The sequence below is a fragment of the Pseudorca crassidens genome, chromosome 3 (assembly GCF_039906515.1).
Source record: "Pseudorca crassidens isolate mPseCra1 chromosome 3, mPseCra1.hap1, whole genome shotgun sequence".
Taxonomy (NCBI): Eukaryota; Metazoa; Chordata; class Mammalia; order Artiodactyla; family Delphinidae; genus Pseudorca; species Pseudorca crassidens.
The window spans coordinates 23,522,703-23,540,818 of record NC_090298.1 but is presented as its reverse complement, the minus strand read 5'-3'; the positions used below and the strand labels follow the sequence as shown (position 1 = coordinate 23,540,818).

At 35.9% G+C, this 18,116-nt stretch overlaps 2 pseudogenes; both read left to right on the top strand.

The window, feature by feature from the left end:
• The first annotated feature begins 218 nt into the window (after positions 1 to 218).
• On the top strand, positions 219 to 2,699 carry LOC137220955 (T-box transcription factor T pseudogene; annotated as a pseudogene).
• A 3,411-nt stretch (positions 2,700 to 6,110) lies between these two features.
• On the top strand, positions 6,111 to 13,535 carry LOC137220954 (casein kinase II subunit beta pseudogene; annotated as a pseudogene).
• The last annotated feature ends 4,581 nt before the right edge of the window (positions 13,536 to 18,116 follow it).

Below are 18,116 nucleotides of genomic sequence, written 5' to 3'. Positions count from 1 at the left end.
GACTGCTTTTTCCTCCTTAGCCTCACCAACAGAGTGTTACCAAACTTTTCATATATTTCAAATCTTACAGATGACTAATGGTTTTGGTTTTAATTAGCATTTTTCTCATTATAAAGATTATAATACAATATGAAATATATTTTCTAACAAACATTGTTCCATTGAAAATATGAAATCTACATTTGGATCTGAGTAGCCCAGGGAAGTATCCTGGGTTAATGACGTAAGTGGCTATTTAGTTGTAATTAATTAGATTAATTTGAAACCATCTGTTTTACTCAGGACTGCAGTTTAAAGAGATAGGAGAAAGAAAGGCAGAACAGAAGAAAGGGAAGGAAAGACAGAAAGAAGGAAGGAAGGAAGGAAGGAAGGGAGAGAGGGAGGAAAGGAGGGAGGGAGGGAGGGGTGAATTAAGCTAGGCCTGAATTAAGACAAAAAATATATATGAATAAATGGGAAAGAACTGCTTAAATCAATGTAATTACCCTTGTTTGCTTGAAATCTGTGTTATAGTTTGAAGTCTGTGCCATACCTACCTTGTTAAAAAAAACACTAAATTTACCTATTTTGTTCATATTCATGTTTCTCATAAACTCTGACCAGAAATTACAAATTTTAAAGTTTTACTGCATTTCAGCACTAAACTATGTGCATAACCTCAGAAATGGATTGATGTCTCTTGTTAATACATATTTTGTTCATCATATGCTGGGTAGGAGCTACATATTAGTATATATCCTCAAAATTTTATTGCATTTAACACACCAGAAGGGACATTATACAACTAATAAGAAGTGAAGTCCATGTTAAGTTATTTGATCAAATATGTTTCATGAAAACTGCCTAAGAACATCAAAGCAATTAGTCAAACCCGAAATTCAATATGAGTTAGCATTCATATTCAAAGATTTGAATTCAAAAGTAAGTTCAGAGACCAAATATTATATTTTGATTTGTTCTGAAGTGGCCATCTGCCCATATGAAAAAGCTACTGCAACAGTTTGGCAGGAGTTTAAAAAACCGAAATAACTACTCTGTCCAGGTCAGGTTCACAGGCATCTGGGTGTTGACTTGGAAAGCACAAAAAGTAATAATCACAGCATGTGGTACTTTACCGAGTAGCCAGCCAAAAGTGTCTGTCTAAATAGTCAAAAATTTTAGCTGTCATAAGAATCCTTTGAGGAAACTTTATAAATACCTATCAAATTTCAAATATCAGTGGCCAACATTTTTAAAAACACCATAAAGATCTAATAAAATGTTATAGAAAAGTTATAATAATCCTGAGGTACCCATAATTTATATCCTGGCACATTTAAAAATGTTCCTTTTGTTTAAAAATGGCCTTCAAAGATATCAATAGTTTTATTTGTATATTTTATAAATATTTGTATGCTATTCAATAGTCTGATTTTTAATTGTTTGAAGCAAATCCAATGCCACAAAGAGCTACTTTAGTCATGCCTTGCAGAAGTTCAAGGGGAATATCCTCTATCTTCACCCCTCTGCCCCTCCCCTACCTTCAAGTCTTCTCCTCACAGGTCTCTGCCTGGGAACTGCGGACTTTTGCTGCTTCTTTTCTCGGAAGAGTGGCTGTTGAAAGGAATTAAATATGGCCCTTGGGTAAGTAAGTCTTGGTTGGAGGGCCATGAAGAAGGGTCAGCAAGAGGACAATCTCCCTTGGTGTCCAGAACTTGTAGAATAGCCTGCAATAGAGTGGACCACCAGCTGAGCTCCTTGAAGTGAGAGCTACAGGCTGGCAGGGAGAAGGGTGACCCCAGTGTCAACCAAGAAAAGTTAGATATGGCTGCACTTCAGAGAGCTCATCAACCAGGTGATGGTCACCAATAACAGCAGGAGGATGTTCCCAGTGCTGAAGTTGAGTATGTCTGGCCGGGACCCGAACACCATGTGTTGTTTCATCTTGGATTTTGTGACGGAGAGCAACCACTTCTGGAAGTGTGTGAACAGAGAGTGGGTGCCTGGAGGGTCAGTCCAAGCCATATCTGCATATTGAACTCCTTACATAAATAAAAACTCTAAATTCATATAGTATGAGTTGAGGGTCTACAGGGGATGACTACCAGCCACGGCATTCTCAAGACTCAATGCATATCTGTCAAGGCTTACCAGAAAGAGATTACAGCTCTTAAAACTAAATACAACTGATTTGCAAGGGCTTGCTATGATGCAAAAAGAAGCAGGGATCACAAAGATAAGACGGAAGAACCCAGAGACAAACAGCAACCTGTGTATTTCTAATGGAAGTAGCTTATCCCTGGACTCAGTTCCTTCTATCTGCTGTCAACCCCCATCTTCAGTTTGGAGGTCCTGTCTCACTTTTCTCCACCCATGGCTGTGAAAAATGCTCTATGCTGAGGAACCACAGTTCACCCATCCCTGTCCCTGTCCTCAAAGCTGTGCCTAGGACCCCTCCCGACTTGGACAAGCTCATACTTAGCCCATACACTCATTGGAAAAATTCTCCAACCTATTCTGACAATTCATTTGCAAGTTGTCCATGATCTGATCCCATGAACTTAGCCCAGCCTCAGCATGTGTGTACATACTATCATGTTACTCCTGAGCACAACAGGACTGCATCAGTACCCCAACCTGTGGTCAGCTAGCAGAGCACCTTCACACCAGGGTCTCAGACAGCATAGCTACCTAATGGGCTGGGAGTCCATTCCCAGTGAACCCTATCTTACCCAAGTAATCTCAGGTCCCTTCTCCTCAGGATTCTCACTCTATAAGAACCATGTCATGGCCACAGATATTCCTGACAGCCAATATCACACCTTGGCCTCATAACCTCATGGATGTCTCTGTCACCACCTTCCATGTAAACCAAAGTCTTTCCTTAAAATATACACTATTTTTTTTTTATGTCTACCAGTTTTACTCAGGATTTGATCTAGGTACAAAATGACAGTCTCATAGGTCAAGAAAGAAAAAAAAAATCTTATTAACTTCACTTTAAAATATGAAAAGGAATATATGTTCTGTTGTTCATCAAAAAAATAACCCCACCCATCATCTGCAACACAAGTGTAGTCCTATGTTGTGTTTATATGCTACAGATGAATTTAAGCATGGAAACAAAACTCAGTTGGACTATTAAATCACCATTACTTGATCATAATAACATTTTGTTTGCTAAGATCCAGAAACTTATTTTTTTGTGTCTCTTACAGAATATAGAAGATTTGACACACTAGAATTAATAAACTCAGTTCATCTTATTTAGTGAAATAAAAAGCATACTTTCAATTGCATTCCTTGTTGCTTCAGAGTAGTTTTCAGGTCCCTTTTGTGACAGCTATCATACTTATAGTTAAGCTGTTAGGGACAAAATAATAAATTCATAGTTGAGGACAACAGACTTTAATTGAAATGGAAATTTCACTGTTCTGCCCAATAGAATGTGTTTATTTTGAGCATATGTAATTGCTTCTTGTATTGTTAAACCTACAATGGCAATATTTTTCTTCTGAAAAAAATAGCCAAAGACAATCAGCAAAACATTTTCTGCAAAATAAAGGCAATATGCAAAAAAAAAAAAAAAAAAAAGAAACAACAAAAACAAAAAACTAAATACAGTTCTAAAAAGATCTACTGAGAGGATTCAGTACTAGAAATTAGTGACAAACATAATCCACTAAAATTTTCAAAATTTGCATAGCTCAAATTCTCATCTTTTGCTAACTTACTGTGCATCTAGAAATATTTATTTTGGAAAATATTGAGCAAACTTCTTTTGCCCAGAATGAAAAACTTTAAAGTTTAAGATGGATTACACAAAAGAACACATGCTTTTCTTTTCAAAGGAGAGTGATTTTTTTTTTTTTTTTTTTTTTTTTTTTTTTGGTGGTACACAGGCCTCTCAATGTTGCGGCTTCTCCCGTTGTGGAGCAGAGGCTCCGGACATGCAGGCTCAGCAGCCATGGCTCACGGGCCTAGCCACTCCACGGCATGTGGGATCTTCCCAGACCATGGCACGAACCCATGTCCCCTGCATCGGCAGGTGGACTCTCAACCACTGTGCCACCAGGGAAGCCCTAAAGGAAAGTGATTTTAAGAGCTTATAATTACTTAGTAAAGGTTTTCTGAAGATCAAATTCTTTTTAAGTGCCCCTTTTTTGGTAATCTCTACATTAATTGGAAGCATGTAAAATTGTTCTAAATTAATGATAAAAAAATCAACTTCATGTTTTTTTAACTGGCTCTTTAAGTTTTATATTAACAAATTGTAGTTCATGATATACCTTAAAATATTCTGATAAAGTATCCAGATTAAGTTCATCCAAAGAAGAGATAATGCATTTCTACATTTGTTTGTGATAATTGGAGCAAAGACTGTATTAAACTAAATAATGATACTTTGACAGTGTAAAGATGCAAATGTACATGAAAGTAATATTTTTTCAATGGTGAGAAGATGTATTTTATACTAGACCTGACTTAAGGCTTTTGCACAGGATATTTCTTTGTCTGGAAATGGCTTTCCCCACATAATCACCTGGCTTACTCCTTCAATTTCATTCCTCACAGAGGCCACACCTGACCACTCCACATCAACTGCCCCAATGTACTATGAAAACTCTTGGTCTGTTAGATTTTTTTCATAACATGAATTTTTATGTCCTTTGTTTATTCTTTTATTTTCCAAATTTTTTATTGATTGCCTCCCTTGCCCCTGCCAGAATTCAAGTTCCTCAAGTGCAATAACTCAAGTTTTTCTTGCTAGTTGATCAGTCCCCAAGACCTAGAATCATTTTTGGAAAGTAGGAGCCCAGTACATATGTGTCAAAAAAACACTCAATGACCTAGGAGGAATTTCAGGAAAACTTCTGTTGTCATAATCACATAAAAATACATAATGTCTATAAAACAGCAACAACTAATTAGATGGGAAGAACAGGCTGGAATGAAAAAGGAATAATGAGTCAAAAATGGGTTTAGGTGAGATTAAAAAATACTGCTAAGAAAGTAAAAAACAAAATCTAAAAGTTACAGCCACACTAGAGGCCCTAAGACAACAAGAAACATTAATATGATTATAAATGTCACAGCAATAATCCTTTTTTTGGTTAAATTCCTGAATCAAAAGCAAAGTATAAAGTCTGAGTTTTAAAGATGAGATAACTACATGTACACAGAGAGACACAAATTACCCAAATATTTGACAAAAATGTTACAAAAAACTTATATACAAAAAATATTTAAAAAGTGAAGAATGAAAGAAATGTCAATTGATATTTACAAATATACCAGTCTAAATTAGGGATATGATTAGTCTGAAACCATTGAGTGCCAGAAGGTAAAAGAGAAGTTAATAAGAAATCAATGATAGTATGAAAAAGGAAAAAATTTCAACAAAACAAGAAGATAATAGAAAAAGGAAATTGAGGTCATTTAACTACTAAACTGTAGGCTGTTCTTTCTATGTAACTATGTTCTCACTCTATCCACTTTCTGTCTCCTATTTTTCCAACATACTTTGGACATTTTAAAATAAATTGCAACACACTTGAAAACAGATAAATTATAAGGGTTTACATCACATTTTCTTACCACAATGTTATAAAACTAGTAATTATAACAAAATGTGATAAAATATTTTGAAGTTAAAACACACATTTCTGAAAGTTTGTGTAAATAGGAAAATAAAAGCTGAGTTTTTAGATTCCTTATAAATATCAAAGTAAATTATGTACCTCAAAACTCAAGCTCAGGGGAAGAGTCAAGATGGCAGTGTGGGAACACGCAGAGTTAGCTTCTCCCCACAACTAGTGTGCCTGCCAGCCACTGGTAGGGGACTCTGACCCCCAAGGAGACAGGAGGAAACCCAGAGTGAACCAGTAGGATGTAGGCAGACCAATAGGGGAGAAGTGAAGCCCAGACAGGATTGACGTCCCTTGGGCCGGGGAGCTTGCTGAGTTCCCAAGCCAATTCCCCCTCCCCCCAAAGCCCCATCCAGGCCACATGGGTCCTGGGGACATAGGAGGGAGGCTGGGGAGATCAGGAGTGGCAGGCAGGAGGGGTCATCCAGGAGGATCAGGAGAGGAGCAGAGGGTGATTACCCTACTCACTCGGGCACAGGGAGCATGCTGAGCTCCCAGGCTGCTCCCCTGCCCTCCAAGACCCCCTTTTCCCCCTACCGTATTGGTCCTGGGGACATAGGAGAGAGGCCTGGGAAATCAGAGAGGCAGGTAGGAGGGGCCCTCCCAGACCCCAGACCAGAGGAACAGGAGAAGAGAGGAAGGCATTTGCTCTGCCCCTGCTGGGCTCCCAGGTGAGGTCCCCTACCCTCTGAGACCAGGGGTGGGTGGCACGCCTGGGTCCCTACTGTTCTTTGAGTATAAGCCCCACCCCCCACAGCCCTCAGGACCTTTTCCAGCCTTGTGGGTCCTGAGCATTGGCCCCATACACCACCCAAACCTCACCCTTGCTTAGGCCTCGCTCTCCACAGCCAAGGCCTTCCCTCCCCCACTTTTTTTTTTTCTTTTCCCTCCTCCTCTTTTTTATTATAGGGTACTGATGTACATTCCAGTTGTTGATTCATATATATTTTTATTTTTACATTCTTTCTAATAAATCTGTTAGTTTCTTAGTCTAATTTTATTTTTACTTTGTTACTGTTCTTTTTTTTTCTTCTTCTTCTTCTTTTTGCTGCCCCACATGGCTTGCGGGATCTTGATTCATGACCTCGGGGTCGGGCAGAAACTCTTGCAATGGGAGCTCTGAGTCTGAATCACTGGACTAACAGAGAACCTCAGACTCCAGGGAATATTCTTCAGAGTGAGGTCTCCCAGAGGTCCTCATCTCAGCACAAAGACCATCTCTACTCAATAGGCTACAAACTCTAGTGTTGGAAGCCTCAGGCCAAACAACCAGTAAAACAGGAACACAACCTACTCATTAAAAAAAAAAAAAAAAGTGAGATGGCAAAAAATATGTCACAGTTGAAGCAGCAAGGTAAAAACCTACAAGACCAAGTAAATGAAAAGAAAATATGCAATCTACCTGAAAAAGAATTCAGAGTAATGATAGCAAAGATGATTCAGAATCTCAGAAATAGAATGGAAGCACAGATTGAGAAAATACAAGAAATGTTTAACAAAGACCTAGAAGAACTAAATAACAAACAAACAGATATGAACAACCCAATAACTGAAATGAAAAATACACTAGAAGGAATCAGTAAAAGAATAGTGGAAACAGAAGAACGAAAAAGTGAGCTGGAAGGCAAAATGGTGGAAATAACTGCTGAGGAGAAAAATAAAGAAAAAAAGAATGAAAAGAATTGAAGACAATCTCAGAGACCACTGGGACAATACTAAATGCACCAACATTCAAATTATAGGAGTCCCAGAAGAAGAAGAGAAAAACAAATGATCTGAGAAAATATTTGAAGAGATTATAATGGAAAACTTCCTTAACGTGGGAAAGGAAAGAGTCACCCAAATCCGGGAAGCAGAGAGAGTCCCAATACAGCATAAAACCTAGGAAAAATACACCAGTACACATATTCATCAAATTAACAAAAATTAAATGCAAAGAAAAATATTAAAAACAGCAAGAGAAAAACAAAAAAAATAATATACAAAGGAATCCCCGTAAGGTTATCAGCTGATTTTTCAGTGGAAACTCTGCAAGCCAGAAGGGAGTGACAGGATATACTTAAAGTGATGAAAGAAAAAAACCTACAACCAAGATTACTGTACCCAGCAAGGATCTAATTCAGGTTTGATGGAGAAGTCAAAAGCTTTTCAGACAAACCAAAGCTAAGAGAATTCAGCACCATGAAACCAGTTTACAACAAATGCTAAAGAAACTTCCCTAAGCAGGAAACACAAAGAGAAGAAAATGACCCACAAAACCAAATCAAAAACAATTAAGAAAATGGTAATAGGAACATACATATCGATAATAACCTTGAAAGTAAATAAACTAAATGCCGCAACCAAAGGACTCAGACTGGCTGAATGGATACAAAAAAAGACCCATATATAAGCTGTCTACAAGAGACCCAATTCAGTCCTAGGGACACATACAGACTGAAAGTGAAGGGATGGAAATAGATATTCCATGCAAATGGAAATCAAAAGAAAGCTGGAGTAGCAATACTTGTATCAGATAAAATAGACTTTAAAATAAAGACTGTTACAAGAGATAAGGAGGGACATTACATAATAATCAAAGGATCAGTCCAAAAAGAAGATATAACGATTATAAATGTTTATGCACCCAACATAGGAGCACTTCAATACATAAGGCAAATCCTAACAACCATAAAAGGAAAAATCAACAGTAACAAAATAATAGTAGGGGACTTTAACATCTCACTTACACCAATGGACAGATTATCCAGACAGAAAATTAATAAGGAAACACAAACTTTAAATGACATAATAGACCAGATAGATCTAATTGATATTTATAGAACATTCCACCCAAAAGTGATGGAATACACTTTATTCTCAAGTGCTCATGGAACATTCTCCAGGATAGATCACATCTTGGGTCACAAATCAAGCCTCGGTAAATTTAAGAAAATTGAAACCTATTAAGCATTTTTTCTGACCACAACACTATGAGATTGGAAATCAATTACAGAAAAAACCTGTAAAAATCACAAAAAAACATGGAAGTTAAACAGTCACTCCTAAATAACCAAGAGATCACTGAAGAAATCAAAGAAGAAATAAAAAATACATAGAAACAAATGACAATGAAAACACAATGTCCCAAAACATATGCGGCACAGCAAAAGCACTTCTTAGAGGGAAGTTTACAGCAATTCAATCTCACCTCAAGAAACAAGAAAAATCCCACATAAACAATCTAATGTTACTTTTAAGACAACTAAAGAAAGAAGAGCAAAGGAACCCAAAGTCAGAGGAAGGAAAGAAATCACAAAGATCAGAGCAGAAATAAATGAAATAGAAATGAAGAAAACAATAGCAAAGATCAATAAAACTAAAAGCTGATTCTTTGAGAAGATAAACAAAATTGATAAATCCTTAGCCAAAATCATCAAGAAAAAGAGGGAGAGGACACAAATCACTAAAATTAGAAATGAAAAAGGAGAAATCACAACTGACACTGCAGAAATACAAAGGATTATAAGAGACTACTACAAACAACCATATGCCAATAAAATGGACAACCATGAAGAAATGGACAAATTCTTTGAAAGGTACAATTTTCCAAGACTGAACCAGGAAGAATAAGAAAATATGAACAGACCTATCACAAGTAATGAAATTGAAACCATAATTAAAAATCTTCCAACAAAAAAATGTCCAGGACCAGATGGCTTCTCAGGCAAATTCTATCAAACATTTAGAGAACAGCACATTTAGAGAAGAGCAAACACCAATCCTTCTCAAACTCTTCCAAAAAATTGCCGAGGGAGAAACACTCCCAACGAAGCCACCAACACCCTGATACCAAAACCAGCAAAAGGTATCACAAAAAATGAAAACTACAGGCCAATATCACTGATGAACAGAGATGTAAAAATCCTGAACAAAACACTAGCAAACAGAATCCAACAGCACATTAAAAGGATCACACACCATGATCAAGTGGGATTTATCCCAGGGATGCAAGGATTCTTCAATATATGTAAATCAATCAATGTGATACACCACATTAACAATTTAAGGAATAAAAACAATATGATCATCTCAGTAGATGCAGAAAAAGCTTCTGACAAGATTCAACACTAATTTATTATAAAAACCCTCCAGAAAGTGGGCATAGAGGGAACCTACCTCAACATAATAAAGTCCATATATGACAAACCCACAGCAAGCATCATACTCAATGGTGAAAAACTGAAAGCATTTCCACTAGGATCAAGAACAAGAGAAGGATGTCCACTCTCGCCACTCTTATTCAACATAGTTTTGGAAGTCCTAGCCATGGCAGTTAGAGAAAAAAAAGGAATACAAATTGGAAAAATAAGGATTAAAACCGTCACTATTTGCTGATGACATGATGCTATACATAGAAAATCCTAAAGATACCACCAGAAAACTCCTAGAACTAATCAAAGAGTTTGATAAAGTTGCAGGATACAAAATTAATGCACAGAAATCTCTGGCATTCCTACACACCAACAACAAAAAGTCAGAAAGAGAAATTAAGGAAACACTCCCATTTACCATTGCAGCAAAAAGAATAAAATACCTAGGAATAAACCTGCCTAAGGAGGCAAAAGACTTGTTCTCAGAAAACTATAAAACACTGATGAAAGAAACCAAAGATGACATAAAACAGATGGAGAAATATACCATGTTCTTGGATTGGAAGAATCAATATTGTGAAAATGACTATATAGCCTAAAGCAATCTACAGATTCAGTGTAATCCCTATCAAACTACCAATGGCATTCTTCACAGAATTGGAACAAAAAATCTTACAATTCATATGGAAACACAAAAGACCCCGAATAGCCAAAGCAATCTTGATAAAAAAAAAAAAATGGAGTTGGAGGAATTAGGTTCCCCAACTTCAAACTATACCACAAAGATACAGTAATCAAGACAGTAAGGTACTGGCACAAAAACAAATAGAGATCAATGGTACAGGACAGAATGACCAGAGATAAATCCATACACATATGAACGCCTGTTTTATGACAAAGGAGGCAAGAATATACAATGGAGAAAAGACAGCCTCTTCAATAAGTGGTGCTGGGAAAACTGGAGAACTACATGTAAAAGAATGAAATTAGAACACTACCTAACACCATACACAAAAATAAGCTCCAAATGGATTAATGACTTAAATGTAAGACCAGACACTATAAAACTTTTGGAGGAAAACATAGGAAAAATACTCTTTGACATAAACCACAGGAAGAACTTTTTTGACCCACCTCCTAGAGTAACAGAAATAAAAATAAACAAATGGGGCTTAATTAAACGTAAAAGCTTTTGCACAACAAAGGAAACCATAAACAAGACAAAAAGACAACCCTCCAAATGGGAGAAAATATTTGTAAATAAAACAACAGACAAAGGATTAATCTCCAAAATATACAAATAGCTCATGCAGCTCAATATCAAACAAACAAACAATCCAGTTAAAAAATGGGCAGAAGACCTAAATAGACATTTCACCAAGGAAGACATACAGTTGGCCAAAAAGCACATGAAAAGATGCTCAACATCACTAATTATTAGAGAAATGCAAATCAAAACTACAATGAGTAGTAGTTTTCTCACGCCAGTCAGAATGGCCATTATCAAAAAATCTAGAAACAATAAATGCTGGAAAGTGTGTGGTGAAAAGGGAGCCCTCCTGCACTGTTTGTGGGAATGTAAATTGATCCAACCACTATGGAAAACAGTATGGAGGTTCCTTAAAAAACTAAAAAAAGAACTACCATATGACCTAGCAATCCCACTACTGGGCATATACCCTGAGAGAACCATAATTCAAAAAGAGACATGCACCCCAATGTTCATTGCAGCACTATTTACAATAGCCAGGACATGGAACCAACCTAAGTGTCCATCGACAGAGGAATGGATAAAGAAGATGTGGCACATATATACAATGGAATATTACTCAGCCATAAAAAGAAACGAAATTGAGTTATTTGTAGTGAGGTGGGTGGACCTAGAGTCTGTCATACAGAGTGAAGTATGTCACCATATGTTAATGCATATATATGGAATCTAAAAAAAAAAATGGTACTGATGAACCTAGTTGCAGGGCAGGAATAAAGAGGTAGACATAGAAAATGGACTTGATGACATGGGGTGGGAGGGGAAGCTGGGGCAAAGTGAGAGTAGCATTGATGTATATACACTACCGAATGTAAAATAGTTGGCTGGTGGGAAGAAGCAGCATAGCACAGGGAGATCAGCTCAGTGCTTTGAGGTGACCTAGAGGGATGGGATAGGGAGGATGGGAGGGAGGCTTAAAAGGGAGGGGATATGGGGACATGTGTATGCATACGGCTGATTTGCTTTGTTGTGCAACAGAAACTAACATGGTATTGTGAAGCAATTATACTCCAATAAAGATGTACTAAAAAAAAATGGTATCAGTAAAAGAAAAAAAACCTCAAGCATAAGGGCAGTTCGAAAAACTGCAGTATTTACAAAAGCTGAAGATACACAGTTCCAAAGATAATCAGCTCCACTCCTATATATATACCTAAACCCAACAGGAGTGCATTCATAAGTTCACTGAAAGGCATGCACTAGAATATTCATTATAGCATTATTTGTAGGCCCAAACTGGATGCTACCCACATAAATATCCACTCATAGGAGAAGCCATAAAAATTATGGAATACTCACACAATGGGAATTGATCGTCTATAATGTGCATAATGCATAATTTATCAATACTAAGTACAAAAAAAGACAGGACGAATCTCTGGTTTTAGAAGTCATGAGAGCAGTTAACTGGAACAGTTTATACTGAGATGAGAATGTACTAGGTTACTGGTATTCTGTTTTTGATCTGAGTCTGACTAAGCAGGTATCTTCTGACATGTGAAATCAATCCATTGAGCTGAACTCTTTTGATGTGGTCACTAGTCTTACTGATACTATGTTCAATAAACACTTAAACGTACATAGAAATTAAAAATATCATTCCCATGATATTTTTTATTTACTAATTCATTAAAATAAGTAGAAACACATTTTAATCATGACATGCTTTGCAAAACAAAAGAAAAAAAAGACCCCTAACTTTCAAAGACTTTTATGATCACTCAAGAAAGCAAAATTACAGAGACAAAGAAGCATCAGGAAATCAGTAAAGAAAAATAAATGACAAATTAAAAAAAAAGTGATTTAAACATCAGGAAGTGTTATTTATACTGGTTCTGTGGGCTCCATGACTATGAATTCTTCTGTGAAGTGGATGAAGACTCCATCCAGGACAAATTTAATCTCAGTCAACTCAATGAGCAGGTGCCTCACTGTAGACAAGCTCTAGACATGGTCTTGGACCTGGAGCCTGATGAAGAGCTGGAAGACAACCCCAACCAGAGAACCCTGATTAAGCAGTCAGCCAAGATGCTGTATGGGTTCACCCAGACCACCTATATCCTCACAAACCATGGCACCACCCGGATGTTGGAAAAGTACCAGCAGGGAGAGTTTGGCTACTGCCCCATGTGCACTGTGAGAACAAGCCAATGCTTTCCAATAGCCTTTCTGACACCCCAGGTGAGGCCTTGGTGAAGCTCTACTGCCCCAAGTGCATGGACAATTCCACACCTAAGACACCATCAAGGCAGCACCACACAGAAGGCCCCTACTTGGGTACCAGTTTCCCTCACATTGCTCTTCATGGTGCACACTGAATGCCGGCCCAAGCAGCCCACTAACCAGTTTATGTCCAAAGTGTACAGTTGCAAGATCCATCCACTGTCCTACCAGGTGCAGTTCCAAGCTGCCAGCAACTTTGAGTCTGTCAAGACCGTTCACTTATTCCCAACCCCACCTGTCACTCTGTCTTTGACAGTTCCAGTCCTCCCCTGCCACCTTTAAGGAAACCTCTATGGTTTATATTTTAAATTAGAAGAGTCATTATTTTGGTGTGAATATGAAATAAAGTAGAAAAAAGGCAAAAATAAGCATTTACTCAAAATTTATATAAACTCTTGCCGGATCTCTTCAGGAAAAATATTTTAGGGCTTGATGGCTCCTAATATAAATGTTGTTAAATCATAAGGTATTTTTAAAATAATTCTATGGTAATTTATTTAATTACTAAATAAAATTGATTATTTATATTAAGATACATTAGCATCATTGATTAATGTATGAGAAGAATACTGAATAGTACCATAATAATGAAGAAATTTTTTAAAAGATCTACAAAAACTACCATGTTGAAAGGTACAAGAATCACAGGTCTTTAGAAAGGAAATTTTCATATACCTAAAATCAACTAATTCTCATATTATTTAAATAGTTCTGGGCTATAAGTTGAAATGGACTTTGCTGTGTCAAACCACAGACTGACTCGCATTATTTTAAAAAAAGTAAATCTCAAATATCACTAGTAAATTCAATGTTTAATAAAATTCAAAGAAAGCATAAGTACCAACAGACATATCAAAACATGACAAGAATGTGTATCTCAATCCACCTATATTTCAAAATGTTCTGGAAATTAATTTAATAGATTTATGATTATAAATGTGAAAAGAAGCTAAAATTTACATATTTGATCTAGCAACTACTATAATGTACTATTAAACCTTTTATTTTTCCCTTGGAATAGAGAGTCAAGTCAAAAATAATGAATAATCCAATGAAATCAGAGTGTATACAAAATTTATGAACATCAGTGGGGAGAGATTGGATGACACATTAAATTGAGAATTGGCTAATTATGTCAAGTTGGGTTGATATAAGACATCTCTTAGTTGGAGAACTGAAATTCCAATCCCATCTCAGTGGAAAAAATCAAGATGCCTATTTGGAGAGTGTTCTTAGCCATCAAAATCTAGCTAGGCTAATTCAATGACTAATGATAACACCATACTTCTATGTGAGTGACAACAAATATAGACATTGTAATATTCATATTCTTTTCAGTATATTGTTTGCTAAGCACTGCATGTTGTTCTAGTTTTTTTTTTTTTTTCATATTATAAGTGTTAGTTTTTGTTAACTTGATCTTTCTACACATATCTATCCTTGAGGTGCTTGGATTTATCCTGTAGATACTATGTTGGAATCATGTTAGCCACCTCAGGGTCAGATATTATGAAACATTTTTGTAATCCACAATGGAGACTTTGTAACAAGCTACAGCATTGGGGAGTAGCAATTTATTTAAATATAAGGTATAAATGAGGCGGCAAAATAATAACACTAAAATTCAAACAAGGCCCTTTCAAATAAGCATATTTGTTGAAAATATTTAATCTAAGAGGCAAGTAGACAGATGAGTAAGGACAAAGCAGAAAACTATGGTGTCTTGGAAAACCATATCCATGTGAAAATTGAATACTGTCAGCACCAAGTTCTTTCATGTAGTCTTGAATTCAACTGTAATTGAAGCACAGATCATAAATCAGAAAGGTTTTTCAATCTGACACCCTTAGAGGAAAAAAGTGACAAATGTAATTTTCAGATTGCAAAGCATTAGTTTATCATTGCACTTTGTTGTGAAGATATAGAGCAAAGTTGGAGAATATTTATATACCACATCCTAATGACACATGGAATAAGAAAGTTGTGCTCATCATTCTGAAACTTAATATCTCCTTTGTTTACTAAAAAAAGCAAAAAGCAAAACTGTGATAATCAGATATTTTTTGCTTATATCTAGGGATAGTTATATTAAGCATGGTGTTTGTAATAAGAAGCTGCTGTTGCTCAAATGGATATTGCAACATACTTTTCTTGTCCACTCAAATTTATAATCTGTGTTAGACAGAATATTTAGCTTACCAACTTACTCTAATTATCCATACGTATACCCCAGTTACCATGTTTTAATTAATGTGAACATTATATAAATTATATAAATCATCTTGAATTATGAAAAACTTTTTAAACTATCTTTCTAGCATATTGTTAAGAAAAAATTAAAATTTTATTTATAGTCAATTCACTTAAAAACATTTTATCTGAAGCTTTTGGGTGGAAAGAAAAAGCGTTTACCATTACCTGTACCCTCAGAAGGATTGACTGAGTCCCTTAGTATCAAATAACATATACATAAAGTATGAGATAACTTGTTTCTTAATCATATGCATTAGGAAGTATATACTGCCTTGTTAAATAAGGGTTTGAAAACTCTTATTCTGATGCTTTCTAGTTTCATAATCTTGAGAAAAGATACCTAATCTGTATTAAACTCAATTTATTAATCTGTGACGTTGACAAATATTGAGTGACTCCTCATAGATTAATTGAAGAGATTAAATAATATAAGCCACATAAAGTATACTACTATACATAGAAAATGATCAAAGTGTATTGACTACTATTGATATTAATTTAATGTAAATAAGTGTATTTGGTAATTCCACCCAAACAATCTCTCTATAGTGCTCCTGGCTTCTGGGATATTATGGAGCTGTTTTCACTAAAGATGGGAGATGATTCCACTTCAAATACAGCATATTTCTTTCAAATATATCTTCAATCCTATTTCTATTTAGCATCCTTTGAAGTACAAATAAATTTCCAAAGGGAGCCAACCCTCTTTTGTTGAATGTTGTAAACAGACTTCTTTTCTTATTTATTTTTTGTAAACAGATTTTAATCTCAGTACCTGACAGGACAACACAGCTCTTCTCTTCAGCACACCATGTATTTGTCACTCTACTCAGTGTATCCAGTTTTCTGTGCACTGTAGATCAGTAGCTGTATCTCCATCTCCAGGCATATTTATTTCTGCACTTTTTGTATCAGCAAATAATCCTAAGTATGCATTGATTGTTTCCTGAATTTTATATTTCAAAGGCACTAGTTACTGATTGGACAGCTCCAGAAACCTAGATTTGTGTCCTTGTCTCCAGTCCCCATTCAGGGACAGCTAGAGCAGTGGCCCATATGTCATTCTTCTCAAAAGCCTAATTGCTTCAGGTGACTATCCCTACTATTTTCTGAAACCTCTGAGACTGAATCCAGAGAGTTGAATTCCATTCTTTTTTGACATGTTCTAACTACATTCATGGAAGGAAACTTGTACACATGTTCAATTTTAAAAATTACCTAAAATAGTAAGACTTTAACTCCCCCTGGATGCCATGCCTCACAATCATGGTTTTTTCTTTGGGACATCAGTCTGGGCAGGAATCTCCTCCTCCTTCTTTGTCAGGAGGTAAAGTCATATCTTTGTGCTTGCGTTTGTTCAGTTTCTCCACACTAAGTTTGGAAAGGCTGTTTTGATTATTTTACAATCCTGACATTCAATTGTGATCATGACTAACTTATTGCAACCAAAACTATTAAGAATCCAGGAATAAATCATCATCTTTCTGTTTTCAGAAGGACAAAGAGTGCCACACTCGAAAGGAAAATTGTTTTTAGTAGACCTACTCAATTTTTCTGAAAGGATGCAATTAAAATGTAGACTACAAACACACATTGTACATATTTTACTGCATTGTGTAAGGAAATAAAAACACAGGTAAATAAAAGTAAAATTTCCTTCAGAGTTTGGCAGTTCACTAAAATAGCACTATAAAATTTCTTCGTAAAAGAAGATAATAGGTCTGTTGTTGGTTTCAAAACAGTTCTAGTAAGGTAAAAGTATCTTGAACTGTCAACAAATGTGGCATCCATCTTATCTATTAATGGTCTTGGGAAGACCGTTTTCAGAATGCAAAAGTTTAAAACTGAAATTCACTTCATGGGGTTAGAGCTTTTAATGGACTGTCACTGATAAGGAAATGATGGAGAGCACAATGTTTCTGCAATCTCATTAGCTGGATGTGTTGTGTGAAGTTGAATTTCCCAATCTCCAGAATACGAACATATACTACTAGTGAGGAGAGAAGAAAAGCAATTCAAAGTTCTATATTTAACTTTTATTCTTTTGAATACAGCATTAAAATAACAATTTCCATGGCATTGTATTTTCCTTATTTCTTTAGTGGACAATAAAAATAAATCTCATATTATTTTAGCATAATATCATCCTTCCAAAGGAAATCTATTTTGAAATGACATCTCATGTGGTCAGAGAACTTCCCTTAGTTCATATAAAGTTGGCAACTACACTGTTTTCTTCATTAGAAAGAGACAAGATAATATATTCAATCATCAGTGTCACAGGGGCATGCTTCACAAGTATTTGCTTAAAACTTTTAACGCTGTGCAAATGTGACATTTAAGAAATATTTATTTAGAGTAAGCCAAATAAATTTGTTGACTCATTCATGATGCCCATGGAATATGATTTTCTATTGTTCATTTATATTAAAATGTCAATGTGTAAAACTAGATCTCAAAATGCAGGAATATCTGTATATGAATGCAAACTATGTCAATCATGTAGAATTGGTTGACAGGTACACAGATGTTTGGCATACTGCAGCTTAACTGACAAAATTTCCCTATAAAAATAATAGTTTTCTCTTGTTAATGTAGCCTTTTCTTTCC